General features: G+C 45.8%; 1 protein-coding gene across 10 annotated transcripts in view; it reads left to right on the top strand.

The window, feature by feature from the left end:
* The first annotated feature begins 12,419 nt into the window (after positions 1–12,419).
* The window catches only part of FOXP1 (forkhead box P1), a 560,221-nt gene continuing 555,239 nt past the window's right edge, over positions 12,420–17,401 (top strand). For 7 of the 10 annotated variants that reach the window (XM_072941702.1, XM_072941700.1, XM_072941695.1 and 4 more), the window contains exons 1-2: positions 12,420–13,072; positions 14,712–14,862. The gene's annotated coding sequence lies outside the window, so the exon portion shown is untranslated. Of the gene's footprint in view, positions 13,073–14,711; positions 14,863–14,918; positions 15,038–17,401 lie in introns of those variants that run through there. The other 3 variants (XM_072941694.1, XM_072941707.1, XM_072941696.1) reach the window with 3 other exon arrangements.

Here is a 17,401-nt window from a genome sequence, read left to right as displayed (position 1 = left end):
TGTCACTTGATCATTGATTGGTTTGGTCATTCATTCATTCAGACATTTAAGTGCCTACTGTATGCCACTGAGGAATTTATAAAACACATCTCTGGCTTTATGGAGCTTATTTGTAGGAAGGGAGAGAGAGAGAGAGAGAGAGAGACAATGGATGCGTAAATAAATCAAGAAACAACTCAGAACCGTAGATACTAATTTTGAAAGAGAAGGAGGGGAGGGCTGTGTGTGGAAGAGGTTAGGCAGGTTTCTCTGAGGAGGTGAGGTCTCAGCTGAGACCAGGGGACTAGAACCATCTGGCTCTGCAAAGAGCTTGAGGAGGAAGGTCATGCCAGGTGGAGGGATCAGCAGGTTGAGGGCTCCGATGCCCCTAGCGCAGCACAGAAGATGTGGAATAATTGCATTCCATACCTCAGAATTGCCTTAAAAACATTAAACAGGTATAAAGTCATATTAACCCAAAGAAAGCAATCCTGACACAGATGTATTTTAGAGAGAAGGTTTGTGAGAATACCAGCCAGGGTGGAGAGCTAAACTATATTTTCTTTCATTGTAAACTGGAAAAGCCAATTTTAACGTGGACACTTAACCAAAGAGCTGCTGTTATTTTAAAAAACTGATCATTGTGCTCGGCATGAGATCAAACTGTGAGCAAATCTAGGGTCTTCCTCTTTAAGATTCTCTTTGCCCTAGAAAAAAAATCTGACTTTATTGGATACTGGAGCAGAGCATTTTTGAGAGAGAGTGTGTGTGTATGTGTGTGTTTGCTCCGCTCACATTGTTTTTCCCCAGAAGGAGCCCAAACTGTTTATAGGGAAGATAGAAACAAACAGCCGGGCAATGCTCTTCCAAACATTCAGAACATGTGACCTTCCAGCCAGCGTCAGGATCCACGAGGCAAACAGCAGGCCAGCCATGCTTGATCCCTTTGGAGCTCAGATGCTCCTGCTTCCTTGGGGATGACAATATAGAAATTGTACAGGCCATTATCATCTCTTCTCCAGAATTCTACCTTCTGAATACTGACCCAGAAAATGCACGATTCATTTCCCTGGAGCGTAAGGTTCATGCTGCCCCAGCACCTGCTGGAACGATGAAAGAATACTTGACTGGCCTCTTCTGCTTTCTGCTGTTGTGTGTCCTAAGACAGGCATCCAGGAGAGGCTATTTTCTGTTGCCTGGAGGAAAGACTGGTTTTCGTTGTGCCAACTGGAGTCTTGTAGGTCTGCCAGAATCATAATCTTCTCTCCACCATATCTCTCTGGGCCCTGAACTCTTTTTCAGTGGAATGCCACAGCTCGCTTGGAACTAAGAGATGTGTTCTCACTCTCTCATATTCTCTCTCTCTCTCTCCCCTAAAAGATGCAAGTTTTGGTGTCATTTGGTTCTCTGACTCTTTTTAGGACCTATGTCCTTCTTCTGTCTAGGTTGGGGCCTCTGATCTGTTTAAGCAGTGGCCTGATCTTTCTACTGTCGGTAAATCAACCTTCACTGTCCTTTGTGGTAGGTTGTTTACAACCATCTTACCCTAATTATTCATTTATTTCTCTATTTTACCCGCTGCCTCAAAGTCGACAGAAGTTTCATTTGGCATTTTCTTATAGTTTAAATGATAACTCTAACCAAATACATCCTCTTTGCTGACTTGGCCAGCTTGTGTTGGTAGCTACCACTTTCGGTTTCTTCTAAAAAAAAATGTTCAACCGAAAAGTTACACATAATTTGTCAAGAAATTCACTAGAATGTAAGCTCCATGAGGGCAAGGGGTTTTATCTTTTGTTGACTAGTCTTTTCTAACACCTAAAGTAGTGCCTGGTATACAGCATAGCAAGCAATGAGCATTTACTACATGGATGACGGAATGAAATTGACATCAGGCCTGCTCACGTGAGGGGCCCTGGCAGACGCCCACTTCTGCTTCTCATAATAGGTCCCTCCAAAGTCACAGTGGATCCTTAGAGTCCCATTAGCTGTAAAAGCATCAGAATGCCAAGCTTAGCAAGTCTTGGGAACAAATAAACACTTGTTTTTCCCCCAAATTGTTCTGTTCATCTAGTAATCTAGTAATCATTCAGATGTTTCCATTATTGATCATTGAAACAGCAGTAGCAAGCCGGGCTCCATCAGCAGTTCAGGAGCCACAGAGAGAATGGATGAGTTAGCACTGAGGGAAGGTGGAGTCAGGGTGAGGCCCTGGCCTTCCGCGTTGTGAACTGTCCGTGTTATCTGTAGCATCCTACACCTGAGTTTCAAGTACCCTTGGACCTCCCAGGAGAAGCAGAGTTTGAGAGCATCCAGTGAAGTTTCTGCCTCATTTGCATCCCGGGCATCATCTTATGAGATGCAGTATCCTAAAGTTTTGATTCTGTTCGTTGCCATGTCCTTGTTTTTAGACCGAGAGCCAGGAGGCTGACAGCTCATCTGACATTGTGTATGGAGTCATGGACTCTCATCAAGTCCACTGAATCATGATGGAGCCAGCTTTGCTGCCAAGAGCTTTGTCAGAACTAGGAAGAGGTTGGCAGTGGCTGTGGCTGTGGGGCCCACCTGGAGCTCTATTCGAGTTGCAGACAGCCTCATCTTAAGCCACTCTGTTTTGAGGAGAATGATTTGGTTACTCAGTTACTAATAGAAGTGAGACTGATTTCTGCTCTTCCTTGTGAGGGAAGTTCTCAGATAAATACCAGCTGCAGGGAGAGGAATGTTGGTGGCCCGGAGCGAGTCCCGCCTGTCTCTCCTGATGGCACCTGGAATAGCAGTTTTGCCTCCCAGGTGACATTTGGCCAAGTCTGGAGACAATTTTGTTGTCTCAGCTTGGGAAGGGTGGGTGCCACTGGCATCTAGTCGGCAGAGGCCAGGGACACTGCTAAACATCCTACAGTGCACAGGACAATCTTCCCCATCTCTTGCCCTGACACACACAGCAGAGAATTATCCAGCCCCAAGAGTCAATAGTGCTGGGTTGAGAAACCCTGATCTGAAGAAACCCTTCTCAGTTTCATGAGAATGTCCCTGGCTGGGAAGGTGATCCTTCTGTTGCTGTTTTCTAGTTCTGGCTTAAAAATAATGATCCCCATCTTATTCTTGCATCAAGAATTAATGAATTGGTGGGAGGGTAATAGCTCAGTGGTAGAATGCAAGCTTAGCATACACAAGGTCCTGGATTCAATCCCTAGCACTTCCATTAAAAAAATTTTTTTTAAATATGAAAAATACTTATAAGTTAAAAAAAAAACAATTAGTGAATTGACAGCAGACGTGGTTTCAGAGGTGGGCAGGGCAGGCAGCCTAAGGGGAATAATTTGAAAGGAACTGAGAAAATCCAGACTTCAAATGTTCCTGCACACCAGAGCTCCAAGGCCTAGAATTCCTTCAACTGAAGCCTGGAGAGGCTCGACACAGGGCGTCAGGACTCCTGGGTCTCCAAGCAAGCGCTGCCTCTTCCAAACACACTGGACCGTGTTGAGTATTTACTCTGCGCCAGCCTAGGGCCAAGCGCTGCACGTGTATTCTCTCATCCCATCCTCAGCTGCCCTATAAGGTGTGTGCTGTTCCTACTGCTATTTCACTAGGGAGCAGAGGTGGGTTGCTCAAGAACTTGCCCAAACCTGGTCAGCATGGCACCGGTATTTTCCAGCCTTGTATGTCTGATGCCCGCGACTTTGCCAGGAACTAAGACCTTACCCTGCCGAGCTCTAAGGCTATAATGTACTTATTTGTTCCTATGTTTTGTATCTTGCCCTCTTTAAAGGTTCCCTTTTAAAATGGAAAGAGTCCCAGGATAGGTTACAATTGGAAACCCTCATGGAAGGATTCCAAACCTCACTGTGTATCATAAGCAGGTGGTAAGCTTCTAAAAATGCCTGTTTCCACAGCCCCACACCAATACTCTACTTCAGCAAGTTTCAAGTGGGCTCTTGGAATCCTTATATTAACCTCCCCCTCCGTCCGGGTGATTCTGATGCACGAGGTCTGAAGACCACAGTGAAGAACAGTATTCTAGGCCCTTTGGGGAATTAGTTAACTGATTTCCTTTGAGGAGAGGGTGCTGCCACAGTGGAAGTTCAGAGTGTTTGGGGTGAATGGTGGCTCCCCAGATGCAGGGCTGGCTATGACTCCTGTCCTCAGGCTCACCCCAGGTCAGGGGCTCCCAAACACTCTTGCACAATTAGAATCACCTGAGAAGCTTTTCAAACTCCCCGTGCCCAGATCATACTCCTGGTCAATTAAATCCCAGTGTCCGGGACTGGAAACTGGGCCTCAGTAGTTTTTGTTTAAAAGATCCTCAGCTGATTTCTGTGCACAACACTTTGGGAACCACTGTGATGGGTGTTGCAGATTCCACACCTTTGCTGCTGCTGAATTTTCACATGTAAGCCTGTAAGGTTTACAGCTCCACATGCAGAAATCTTACCTGTCTAGTAAGATACATGGGCAACCCACTGTTTTCTCTTTTGTCTTTTCACATGCCTCCTGCTCACTCCTCTGCTTTTTACGCTGCTTTTAAGATATTCATCTTACCACCTTGTTTGAATTTACCGCATGTCTTCTGTGAGCTAGATGGCATCTTCTGACACACGTGGCTCTGGACTGATGGGAGCAGGAAGAGTAGGAGAGGTTAGATGCGGAAGAGACGAGATGAAGACCAGCTGGACTTCCTGCCGTGTCTTTCGTCATGACAGCAGAGTGAGAGCAATAATTATAGTTATAGGAGGTCACCCTGGCAGTAACTAGACTCCTTGAATAAAACATTCTAGTAAAACTTTTGAGCTCACTTTTCTGGGGAGGAACAAAGAATCCTTCTAAATAATAGCACCTTCTAATAATGACATTTTGTTTGATATCTTGAAAATGTGAGTTTTGGTGACAAATAGAGGGACAATTCAGAATGCAAGCCAGCCTTCCTCACCTGGAATGTTTGGCGTGACTTGTTATTGCTCAGGAAGGAATTTAAGAATATGTGAAACTACTGTCCGAGTTTCCCTTCTTCTCTGTTGGTTGTTTAAAACTTGCTCACTTAAGAAGCAAAGCATGTCATCCTGAATAGACATGGTGGCTCAGTTTTCCCACAGATGGGAGTCACACACAAGTTGTCTGTGGCCTTGATGTTCCCTGAAGCTGTGCTTTGATTGGCCCACCTAGAATTTTAAAACTATTGGAGGACTATTGGGAGGAAGATCTGGACTTTTTGCCTCTCTTGAAAATGCATAAGCTCTTTCTGCCCTGAGTTTGCTTTCTTGGGGACAGCAGTCTACATCTGCTCCTTTTACTTGAGATCTGTGTGCTCGAATTTGCCCCAGTCCCCACTCCTCCCTGATCGCACACAACTTACTTCAATAATTTAAGTTACCCGGTTGAGTTCTCTAGGTCATGGCAGCAGCATCACCTGCTAAAACTTGTGAAAACACTGATTGCTGGGCCCCACCAATCTTGTGTAAGGAAGACTTGTCACTTCTCCATTTATTTATGTATATACACACACGTGTGTGTGTGTAAATGTGTATATATGTCAGCGTGGAATCATGTTTATTTATCTCACTCCTTGGATTATCATCCAATACTATTGTTATTTCTTTTCTAGCTCAAGATATCTTAATTTTGGGCATTGGGGAGTTCTTTCAGATTGACTCTTGTGCCTTTTCAGTAAGTGTCTTTCCAACCCACCCCATTTTTTTTTTTTTAGTACTTCTTTTAGCAATTTCTGGCACACATAATGCTCCAGGCTTATCTTATAGTTTTCTTACCCTACCCTTGGAATTAACTACTTCTCCAAGGAATTCTGATTTCTTTTATTGGAGAAGGGTGTTTAGAAACCAAGATCTGGGTACTATGTATGCTCATTGCTGTTGAGGTATCACAACCTCTAGCCCTTGTCAATGGGCAGAACTAGGAAACGTATGTATGTATGCTAACTTGGGCATACACACATATAGATTTATTTCTGGATCTACCTGTAAATATATATGTCTATATATAGTATGTATAGATGTATTTTAGCTGTCCATATGGATATCTTCAACTCTAATCCAGTACCATGGGATTTATGCTAATCCTTGGGGATATCAGATTTTTAATCTTTGTATGAGTTTTTTATTTTAACAGTGGCTCATGAACATCCTGGGGTGGGGGAGGAAGCTTCACTTGATAGCTATTTTATAGATATCATTAAAAAAAATCCCAAGCTTATCATAACAGAAATCCCATGCTCTGTATACTGTAGTCCCTTCTGAAATCTTCTGTAATTTGGGACTCATAGCCTCACTGTTCCTGAAGGTGGGTAGACCTGCCTCATTTCCCTGTCTCAAACAAACAGAGTCTGTCTCCAGCCCTACAGAACAATGCCTATTGTAACACTGAGCTGGCACTTGTGGATTCTAAATATAAGCCAAGACACTTCTCAGAGATTATAATCAGAACTTTGCTTTACATGTGAAATCTTATTTTGAATTCAGGTACACAATTACTCACTCAGAGACTTAATTATACTGCCTTAGGATAGTATAAAAACAATAGTTTTAATTATTTTGGGGGAGTTACAAAAGTAACCTGTTGTCTTGTTAGGAAGGTGAAGTGACTAGAGTCTTTGAGAATTTCACAAATATAAATTAACCATCAGCTATGAGGTTTACCTATGGTTCCTTCATGTTTTTTCAGGAAGCCACCCTACTTGGATGGGGTCCCCCTTCCTCTCTTAATGCTTAATGTAAATCTAGTGGTGCTTGGATATATCTTTAAAAACTGTGTAGAGAACTGGAAAGAGAATCCAACCAGGATGGCTCGTGGACCACTGGAGGTGTGGCCCCTCAGGGGTTTGGAAAACATTCTGGGTTTTGAACAGCAATACCTGTAATTATGGAGGTATCATCCTTTCCATAAAAAAAAAAAAAGAAAGAAAGCAAAGCTCTTCTACTAACAAGGTGTAGTCATAGCATGTGTTCAGCCTTCTCAAAACCTGTCTGGCATTTGTTTCTGGCCTGGTGGGGAGTCCCTTCCATCTTTCTCCCAGCACTTGTAAAACAATACAAAGGTAAACAATTGGAGGGCAATTAGCAGTCTCTTCGGGGTAACAGAAGAGAGAAGTCACCCTGCTATTAATGTCAAAGGAATTAATCATGGTCTACGTAGGTGATTTAGTGGCTTAACTCTGCAAGTGGTTGAAACACAAGAACACAACAAAGTTTACAGAAGATGCCAGCTTGGAGAACCAGGTATGGCGGGCAGCTTACAGGACTTACCTGTCAGGGAGTCCAAGGCTGTGAAGGTTATTGAGATGATGCCTGTTGTACAAGAGACCGTGTGTGCTACAGGTCTGTGTTTCTCAAACTTGAGGGTGTTTGAGACTCAGATGGGCAGTTTTGTTAAAATGCAGGTGTTGATTCAGTAGGTCTAGGGCATGGGCTGAGATTCTGCCGTTTTAACACACAGTCAGGTGGTGCCCAGGTTGCCAGTCAGCACGTCTCGATTTGCACAGCAAGGCTGTAGATTGTTCTTGTACCTGTGGCAGGTAGGACTCAGCTGCTCATATTCCCTTTAAGTATCTCCAGATTATCACCATGTTGCGTTCTGAATGCTCGGAAGTTAGGGGAGCAGAATAGGTTTTTGGAGTTGAGGTACTTGACCAAATGCTTTATTGTGCACTGCAGTTTATAGGAATTACAGTGCAATGGGACCCCTAGGGCAAAGAGCTGTATAGAACAGTTGTCAGCAGCCTCTTTCAAAAGGACCAATTTAAAAAAATACTTGTTTGTTTATGTTTGTAGAATTATGCCCTTATAGGAAAACAGGAAATGCAGCCTCTGTAATTAAAGCCTTTCTCTGTGGTTAAAACTCTGAAAATGCACCATTGGCTGTAGTTTTAATGCTGAGCCTCTGAACAAGTTTTGGCATCGGGGAAAAACCCTTTTAAAGCTGGACTCTTTCACCCTTCCCTGACCAGCTTTTCAAGCCATTCTGTTACTCAAATGTGGTTTGTCTCAGAGTGCCTGATAATATTGTATACAGTCTTCCCTCAGTATCTGAAGGGATTGGTTCCAAGACCTCCCGTGGATACCAAAATCTGCGGGTGCTGAAGTCTGTTACAGTACATCCTCCGTATCTGCTCGTTCCACACCCTCGGATTCAACCCACCGAATTCTCAAAACAGTGTGTTGAATCCGCAGATACAGAACCAGTGGATACACTGTGCCGACTGCATTTTAAAACAGGGGATCCTCTGTTGATTTCTGGTGTGGACATAAGCCACATCACAACATGGAGGACACGTTTCTCTTGCCGCTTACTGTGAAACATGTGATTTTCACCAGCCATTTTTCTAGAAAGGAAACTTAGGAGTATATGCTTTCATTTAGAGAATTCTGACCACTTTTATTGACCTCTCCCTTCCCCCCATCCCCCTCGTCTCCCCTTCTTTCCTGCCAACCCTCCCCTTCTTTGTTTGATGTATTTTCCCCCACCTGGATGTCTGCCACATTTGGGGGGAGAGAAGAGGGTGAGTAGGGGGTGAAACTTGAACTTGACCCTCTGTGGCCTCAGTTTCTTCCCTTTCTGGCTGTTCCTGAGAAACTGGGCAAGCCGACTAATTTCTGAGGACTGGTGGCACATACATCACTTTTGTGAAGTGGAGGGTGTGAGGTAGAAATACACAAAGGTGCCGAGCCAGGACACCTGGATTCTAATCCTTGTCTAGCCTCTAACCAATTATTTGGCCTTGGAGGGGGATTTAACCTCCCTGGGCCTCAGCGTCCTAATCTGTAATTTGATATACATATTTGGTTGTGCCTGTTTCTCAGAGTGTGGGAGTCTTGCCACTGGGATGGCATTAGATAACATTGAATTACATATTGAGAACCATGCTCCCTCTGCAGTCACTTTCAAGCCTTCTGGTTGTTCCAAAAAAAAAAAAAAAAAAAGGAGAGAAAACAATTCTCTGCTGACGGTCTTGTCATTAACACTTCTCAGCACTAGCCACTCTTCCTTTTTAGAATTTTTTTTTCAATCTTTAATTTTAGTTTTTTGGCCACTCTTTCTAACAAAGAAAGTCAGTAACTTTGTTTTCACTGTGATTGTTTTTAATTTATGGAGGGTGATATTTGTTTCCCATTTAAAGTAGTAATAGAAAAAGAAATTAAAAGTAGGTTGATTTACAGGAAAATATTTAGTACAGTTACCATAATAACTGTACTTCACTGAGTGCAGTATGTTAATTATTCAAGAACTACCATGTTATGTAGATATGGTGAAAATTAGGAAGATGGTAACTGTACGTGAAGAAACACTGAATTAGGTGAATTTAAAGTTTTTGTTTACCTCTAAACTTACAGGAGACTCAGGTATCTCATGAAGTGGTAAGTGTCCACTCCAGTTTCTCTTCCCTCAAACATGCATACTGACACAGTACTTGCAGAACAAAGCTGGCGTTTGACATATAATGAACAGTATGTGGCAGGGCACTCAAATGTTCTGATACCTTTGGAGAAATTCTGTCTGCACTTGAGTTTGCTGATTTTGAATTTACAGTTTTTTCCTATTACTTAAAATATAATGAAATGGGGACAAGCACTTTTGCCTTGGTGTAATTAAAAATGAAATTATATCAGGAACATCTGTTTCAAAAGGGATTTCTATTTGTTTTACCACCAAAAGGTGGCGTCCTACCCCCATGCCCTTTATTTAAAAACCCTTCTTGCTTTAATTTAACAAAAAGAAACTTCCAGTTGATTACTGATAAAGAAATTAAAATGTGCTCCCCATGAATGTAACGTGACAGTGTTGAAAATGAACTTTATGTTAAGCTGCAGTTAAGTTTCCCTCTAATGTAAGCCAAATGGACATGGAGTTCTTTAATAAGGTGGCATATTAGACAGTATTATATACAAAATTGGGTACCATATATCATGGGATTTACAACCAGGATTTTCTTTTGTCTGCAAAACTTGTTGCCAGCCTATTTTGGCCCCCACTTCCAAGTGAATGTAGAATTTAAGGCGGTTAAAATGCAGAATACGATTAGTGGCGATCTAAGGATCTTTTTGGTAAAGCAATGCTAATAATTTTTAGAACCTCATTGTTCAATCTGAAAAACAATATCAGAACATGAATTAATTGTTCTTTACAGACGATGAATAAATTTTGCACATTGAAATAAACTGCTATTCCCCTGAGTTACAATTCTGCAACCCAACATATGCTGTAAACACGTTATATCTGGCATAAACATTGTAGAAATGAAAAACAACCCCCCTCCCCGCTGCCCCAGTAGACTGGCTTCTTTGTGGATATCCATTTAATTCCATATGAATTCAGCATATGGAATTTCCAGCGATGTCAAAGGGTTGTTGGTAGTATTAACTGAGTTGACATACAGCTTTTACATCATTGTCTAGGTCATGGTAGGCATTCAATAAATATTAGATGTTATTACTGACAGCTGTAGACTATGAGCTCCTCAAGGGCAGGAATTTTATTTATTTTTGCATCCCTCGGTGCCTACTATATGGTCTAGAACATAGTAGGTGTGTCATGTCTTAATGTCTTGAATCAAAAGACAACACAACCTTCCTCTAGGAAGCTAGGAAGTTCTGTGCAAACTAAAACACATTTTCTTTATCTGGATTCTAGTCTAAAAGATCTGATGGATGGTCTTGCCTGGGTAGCCTGGAATCGTACACAACATGCATTCAACATGAATTCTACTATGCTGGAATTACCTTAGCACAGTCTCCGTTTCTGGCTTTATTTATTGTGTAGCACCAATGAATGGCTTTTTTTTTTTTAACTTGCAAAACAGATACAATTTTAAAGTGGTAGTCTTACGATTTTATTGAAATTGAGATTTAGAATTCTTCTGTAAATGAGTGTTTAAAAATATTTTTATGAAGACATTATCCAAAAAGAATTTATAGTACCTTTTTCAGGATATTTATTATCTACAACTGCACCGGTCTCAAGACTAGAGGGACAGTACTTCTGTCCCCCTCCAGGCATATCCCCTCCCCCAAGTACTTTGTATGAATCCACAGGAGTAGCTTTCACTATATTCTCATAAAGAATTGCCCTCCTACACCAGCCAGCCAGTAGCTGGAAATGCTGGCTTGGGAGCTTGGCAGCATCTGGGGTGATGGGTCTGAAAAAAATTATTTCTGTTAACAACGACAAGCTACAGAGCCACATATCTTTCTAAGTCACCCTGTGGAAAGAAGTCTTCTTCTTTCTCTATTTGTGTTGATAAAAGTGAAAATAATACTCGTATCTTTTGTTTTATACATCTATATGTATATTTCAAAAACATTAAATGCAGGCTCCTAATTTACTCCTTCAAATTCCTAAATTCCGCCAAACTTCAAAGCAGCGAAAAGAAAAAAAAATCTCACCTTTTCAGAGAATTGGACAAAGCTTTTTTGCACGTGACTGATCTTGGGAAAAGCAGGTAATTTGTGTTAAACAACTGATTGACGTGCTAGCCCCCTGGGCGTTCTCCTAAGAAACCATGGCAAGAACACAGCTCCCGATGCAGCCACTTTCGCTTAAAGTGGATCTAACTACACATTCCTGCAGTGGCTCTGACAAGGAAGGGGGGGGGGCGACCCATATTACACTCGCCTGATTCAGAAATACAGGGGAAAAAAACCCCTCGCTGGCGGGTTTCTGTTTCCTTGCAAACAGGGGTTTGTCCTTCTGTTGAACTTTCACCTCCCGAACTCGCCTTCTTTCATTGGACAAAGTGCAGAAAGAAAGAGAAGAGACCGAGGGAGGACGGGAGAGAAGGAGAATGGGGGTTGAAAACACCACCCCACCTCCCCCTCCTTCAACTGTCACTGATGGCAAAACACTTTCACTTTTAACTGGAGGAAACTCACATCCTTGCCTATCCTCTCCTCTTCCTTCTGTATTTTTAGCTCAGAAACTAAGCAAATAGCCATCGCATTCCCATCTTGGTCCCTAGTTAACACTCTCCCTCTCGGTTTTTTTTTTCCGGTGTTTGAATGGGCCCCCCTTTCCCCATCTTCGGAGGAATCCCCCCTCCCCCATGCCCCTTATTTTCCAGGTCTTTCTTGCCAGATCCCTCTTTTGCCAGGGACTGCTCTGGCGTTGCCTTCCTCTCTGATCTGCGGGACTCTGCCTTCCTCTCCTCTCCATCCAGCCTGGACACCCCTCACTCCCACCTCCCTGCTCCCCCTGCCCCCAGCCCGCGACCCCCCACACCTCGCTTTGGCAACTGCGATTTTTTTTTTTTTTTGCTGCGAGCCTTGTTGTTTACCCAGCAGGTGGATGTGACGTCAGGGACGCACAACAGCAAAAAATAACAACATCTCCCTCCGCGACGTGTTGGCCTCTCGCGCGCCTTATTTATTTATTTGTTCCGGGAGGTTGGGGGAGGGGGGTGAGCGCCAGCGCCCGAGTGGCCCGAGAAAGGAGAGCTAGGCGGCTCGCGCTCTGGGGGCTGCTGGGGGTGGTTTAGGGGTGCCTAAGGCGGAAAGGCGGCCCAGGCCAACGGCCGGGGGCCGGACTGGGGATCGCCCCCGGCCCGACGCTACCCGCGCCTCTGCCGCCGCCGCCACTGGCGCTGGCTGGGCTCCGGGAAGCTAGTCCGGAGCGGAGGAATCTATTGTTATTTATTGTGTGACGGTTGCATGCTGTACTCGCGGCGGCCCGGCCCTCGCCCGGGAGTGCGTGTGTGCGCGCGTGTGTGCGCGAGTGTGTGTGCGCGTGTGAGTGTGTGCCCGGGGGTGCGCGCGCGGGCGGGAGTGGGCGCGCGCGGGGAAAGGCCCGAAAACACCTTAGTTTGCACCGAGAGACCGTTTGCAGCGGGTGAGTTTGTATTTTTCCATTTCTGCTCCACTTTTTCCCAAGCCGCCTCCTGCCTTGTTTCCGCCACTTTAAGCAACAACCAGCACAAAAAAAAAAAAAAAAAGAAAAGAAAAGAAAAAAAAAAGAAAAGAAAAAAAGGAAAAAGAAAGAAAAAAGAAAAGAAAAAAAGGAAAAAGAAACTACTTTCCATATCCAGGCTCCACGTGCATCTCCCCCAGCCCTCCCCAGAGGCAGCCTCTCTCCCCGGGGTTTGGGCCCGGGCTCCGAGGTGGGTGGGGGCTGCGGGCCTGCGCGGGGGTGGAGGGGACTCCGGCGGCGCCCGCACTCTTGGGCGCATTTCCATAAGTCAAATGGCGGGGTGGGGGGGCGGCAGCAGCAAGGAGGGGATCTCGCTTTCCCCTCGGCCCCTTCACGCCTCGCTCTGCGCTCTCTACGGTCGCCGCGGGGAGAGAAATCGATAAGCCCAGGCCGCCTGGCGCAACTTTCGGTGTCCGGCGTCTGGGTGCCTGCCGAGGAGCCGGGCGGGCGCGGGGTCGGGTCGGCGGCGGGAGGGGGCGCGCGCTGGGCGCCTCGGGAGCCCGAAGTTTTGACTTGGAGTAAACTTTTTCCCTTCGATCTCCGCCAGTGTGTGCCCCCTCGGTGCTCCGGGGCTGCTCCACCGGCCGCGGCTGAATGACTGGGGACGTCTGCGCCCTAGGCCCAGCGGCTGGGGACATCCCCGGTGCCACGCACGCCGTGCCCCAAACCTGGAGGCGGGGGCACTCTTCCGCCGCCCCTCGAAGCCTTAGAAAACTGAGACACACACCCGCGGCACCCCCAGCTAGACACGCAACCCCCCCCCCGCGCGCTTGGCAGGGCAAACCCAGTCACCCCGTGAGGGGTCCGCGACGGCCGTGGCCAGCTCGGCGGGTGGGAGAGGGAGCGGGGTGCGCCGTGGAGAGTCGCCGCGCCGGGATCCCTCTCTGCTCCACCACACGCACTTTCTGGGTGTACTCCCCTCCTAAGCCGGGGGAGCCAGGGGATTTCCCAAACCCCAATCTGTCCTGAGACGCGCGCGAGTCGCCGCGTCCCTTCGGCCCAGTCGGCGCGGCCGATGGCTCTCCATCCCTCGGCTACGCACCGCCTTCCTCCTGGGCTCCCCGCGCTCCATTTCTGCCCCGCAGTGAGGACACAGCTGCGCCAGTGAGCCGGGCGGGCTTGCGCTTCGGGTGGGGACCGCTGTGCCTGTGGCCGAGGAGTTTGCCAGTTGCCTCGGGGTCGCGGTCATTCGCTGCCTCCGCCTCCCCTTGCCCCCGCCTCCCTCCCCCCTCCTCCCCAGATACTACCGCGCTCGGAAACTTTGATTCCTTCTCCTTTTTGGCCCTTGGCGAGTCCCCCTCCCCACCTGTTGTGAGCTCCGCCTCGGTCCCCGGAGACTGGCGGTGACACACGCGGGCGCCGGGGAGCTCCGCGCCCAGAAACAAAGTCGCATGCCCCCCTCCCAAGTGTTTGCTTCGAAGTCGCTGCCTGTAGCCCCCACCCCCCCATTGCCGCACAGCTCCCGCCCCCTGTCAGAATAAGGACTAAATAAACAGTTGTAACTCCAAACCTTGCGCCCGAGATCGTATCCCTATCCCACCCCTTCCCCCTTTCCTCCCCCCTCCTTTTTTGTTGTTGCAACTTTGTAAGATCCCGGGGAAGGTGCCGAGACTTTGGCTCGGGCCGATTTCCCGGTCTCGGGATCCTTGCAGGGAATCCCTGAGCCACATCCTCTCTTCCCTCCACGCGCGCTCGCGGGTCTTTCGAGCCCGCAGCCCTCTCGGTCTTGGCCCGCTAGCTTACTCACTTATTCCAGCCCCCCTACTCCTCCCCCAAGCCTGCACCGGGAAGACTTGCTGAGGGTCGCCCCGATTTCTTGTCGACTGCAGAACCCGAAAGTTTGCAAGAGGAAGAGAGCGCGCGGCGAGCAAGCGGGCAAGGGGCAGCGGCAGCGGCAGCGGCGCCGGGGACCATGGTGCTGCCGGCGCCTCCTCCGCGGGCGTGAAGGCGGCGCTCCCACTCCCTCCCCGGACTCCGCTGGTAAGTCGAGGCGGCCCCGGGCCCCGGGGCGAGGACGCGGGTGGGGGCGCGGGGGCAAGGGACACCCAGAGCTTCGGGCTTCACCCGGGGGCTCTCTGTGCCCAGTGCCCCAGCATGGGCGGTGTGAGCGCAGCGATCAGGCGCGGGAGCCCGGAATGTGCCCATCCTCAAGCTGGTAGGTGCTTCGAAATACTGGACTTTCTCCTTTTTTCCCCCTTTTCTAAATCCGAAAATCTGGAGATCAAAGTTTAGCGTGGAGTATAAAGTGCTCCGATAAAATATGATGACATCCCTCGCTCCCCTTCTCACCCCGCTCACCCCCTTATAACTATTAATTATTTCCAAGTCATTGTGTCCAAATACTCTTGCCGGGCTGATTACAAAGTGTATTGATTTAGTCTGGGTTCATCCTACGCGTTCGTTTTAATTCCTCTTCCTTTTGCTCGACCAGAAAACACGAAATGAAACTTATTTCTTCCTCTGCGCACCTCCCACCCCCAGACCTCTTCTGTGAGGCTTGGGCAGAATAATGAAATTAATATAAACATTTCATTTGGTTGCCTTTGAGCTTTTCCAGCCCACTTGTGAGGGGCTGGTGTTGCCCTTAATGTCCGGTCACAGGTATTTTCCAAGTTCGGATTTCCCTTTTTGTTACTGCTCTTTAGACAGGAATGTTGGAGGGCCATTCTGTATTCCCTCTGAAAGGAGTCCATACATTGAAACCGTCTACACTTTACCTTTGGTTGTCCGTAGGCTTTAGGATTAAGGGCTTGCACAATAGCTGAGTGAGAAAACCTGAAGGATATTTAAGGGATTTTTCTCCTGCTGAAAATATATTGAATATCTCCAAATTTTACCTTCCATCTCCCTTCCCATTTTTTTTCACAGTAAGAATTGGTTTAGGGAGAGATGTCTTAACGAGAATTTGAAGAGAAATGGTAAGACTTGAGGTGTTTTCTACCAAGGGGTATCCTCTGTAACTGAGACACAGGAGTTCCTGTTATTTTCGGTTCCAGAGAGAAATGTATCGAATCTTTTTGAGAATTCCCCTGGAGTTTTGATTCTCAAAGTGGAAATACCCATCTCTTTGAGGCCAGGAAAAGAAAATAGGGCTCACAGTTTCAGAGATGAGGAATGAATTTTTTTTCCCTATCTGACTTTTCTTGCTTGAAACATCTCATAATTAAAGAGCATTAAAAATATAAAAAGGAACTCAACTAGTTACCATTCAAAAGGTGTCAGCTAAAGTCTCACTGCAAAGGGGAGAAAAAGGTTTAACATCTTGCCACTGGCTGCATTTCCCCCCCCCCTCCCGCCCTGCTTAGACTTTGGATTAGTCATTGTATGAGAAAGAGGGGGGAAAACTCAGTTTTTTTTTTTTTTGGAAAAGTAAAGTAAACAGCCTCCAACTGCTGAACCTTGACAACCCAAATTAAGGAAGCAAGAGAGATCAAACAGAACTGCTGCTGGGTTGTTGTCAGGAGCTCTACATGGAGAACCCTGGACTATTCGATCAAGCAGCAAAGCTATATATTCACTAAAGCAGAAATGGACCATTGCAAATGCTCATCTTTGTTGTGCTAGCAAAGGCTCGCTTGGAAGAAAATACTCAGCCCCTCTCCAGGCAGCATTTCAGTTCCTTATGGCTGCTGAGTAGCTACACAAGTTATTATTTTTATAATGCATTCTTATTTGTGAAGAGAATGCACCCACAAAGGCATTAAAAGGATATGAAGTCTTCCAGAGGCTGTCTTGCTACCCAGCACTGTGCAGTGGAATTCTTTTTACCAGCATTAGACTCCTACACTAGAGTTAGGTAACGTTTTCTCACATCAAGTTTAGAAGATCTGCCTTGTCAGGGAAGCCAAGGCTTTGTATGTGAGGGTTTAAATCTGATGTGAAGCTCAAAAAAAAAAAAAAAAAAAAAAAAGAAAGAAAGAAAGAAAGAAAAGAAAAGAAAAAAGAAAAAAAAAACCCTGGTGATGAAGTTTTATGTCAACCCACTCTTGGAATTTAAAAAGGCAAGAGGGAGCATTCTCCAGATTAGACATAACCTCTTTTTTTAGATTGACATTCAACATGACCACGTTGCTACTTTTATTCAAGTTCTCTGCACCTTGTCCTTGCTTGTTGTCTAGGAAAATTTAACGGCTTTACATTTTTAAAGACAGTAGTAACAGCAATTACTTTAGCATTTTGTTTTCACAGGTTTATCAAAGTATAATGAAAGAAACATCAACTTTTCAAATTAACTGTCTCAAATTAAGGGGGTTGTATTGCTGAAGATGTCTGTAAGATTTTGTGTTTATTATTTAAATCCTGGAGTATAAACTGTGTGACACTTTTTATTTTTTGCTATAAACTATCCCCAAATTAAATGTCATTTTTAATTAAGTAGAACAAAATAGGGAGGACAAATAAACACATAGAGAAGAATAAAAAAAAATCGTCATTTAAGGATTGCATTTTTAATTAACAAATGTCGATCACATAGTAAGCACTTTATGTTTTTTTAAGTCTGAGTTTCATAACCACAGTG

This window comes from Vicugna pacos, chromosome 17 (genome assembly GCF_048564905.1).
Source record: "Vicugna pacos chromosome 17, VicPac4, whole genome shotgun sequence".
NCBI lineage: Eukaryota > Metazoa > Chordata > Mammalia > Artiodactyla > Camelidae > Vicugna > Vicugna pacos.
The sequence above is the reverse complement of the archived record's forward strand: the minus strand, read 5'-3'. Positions and strand labels throughout refer to the sequence as shown.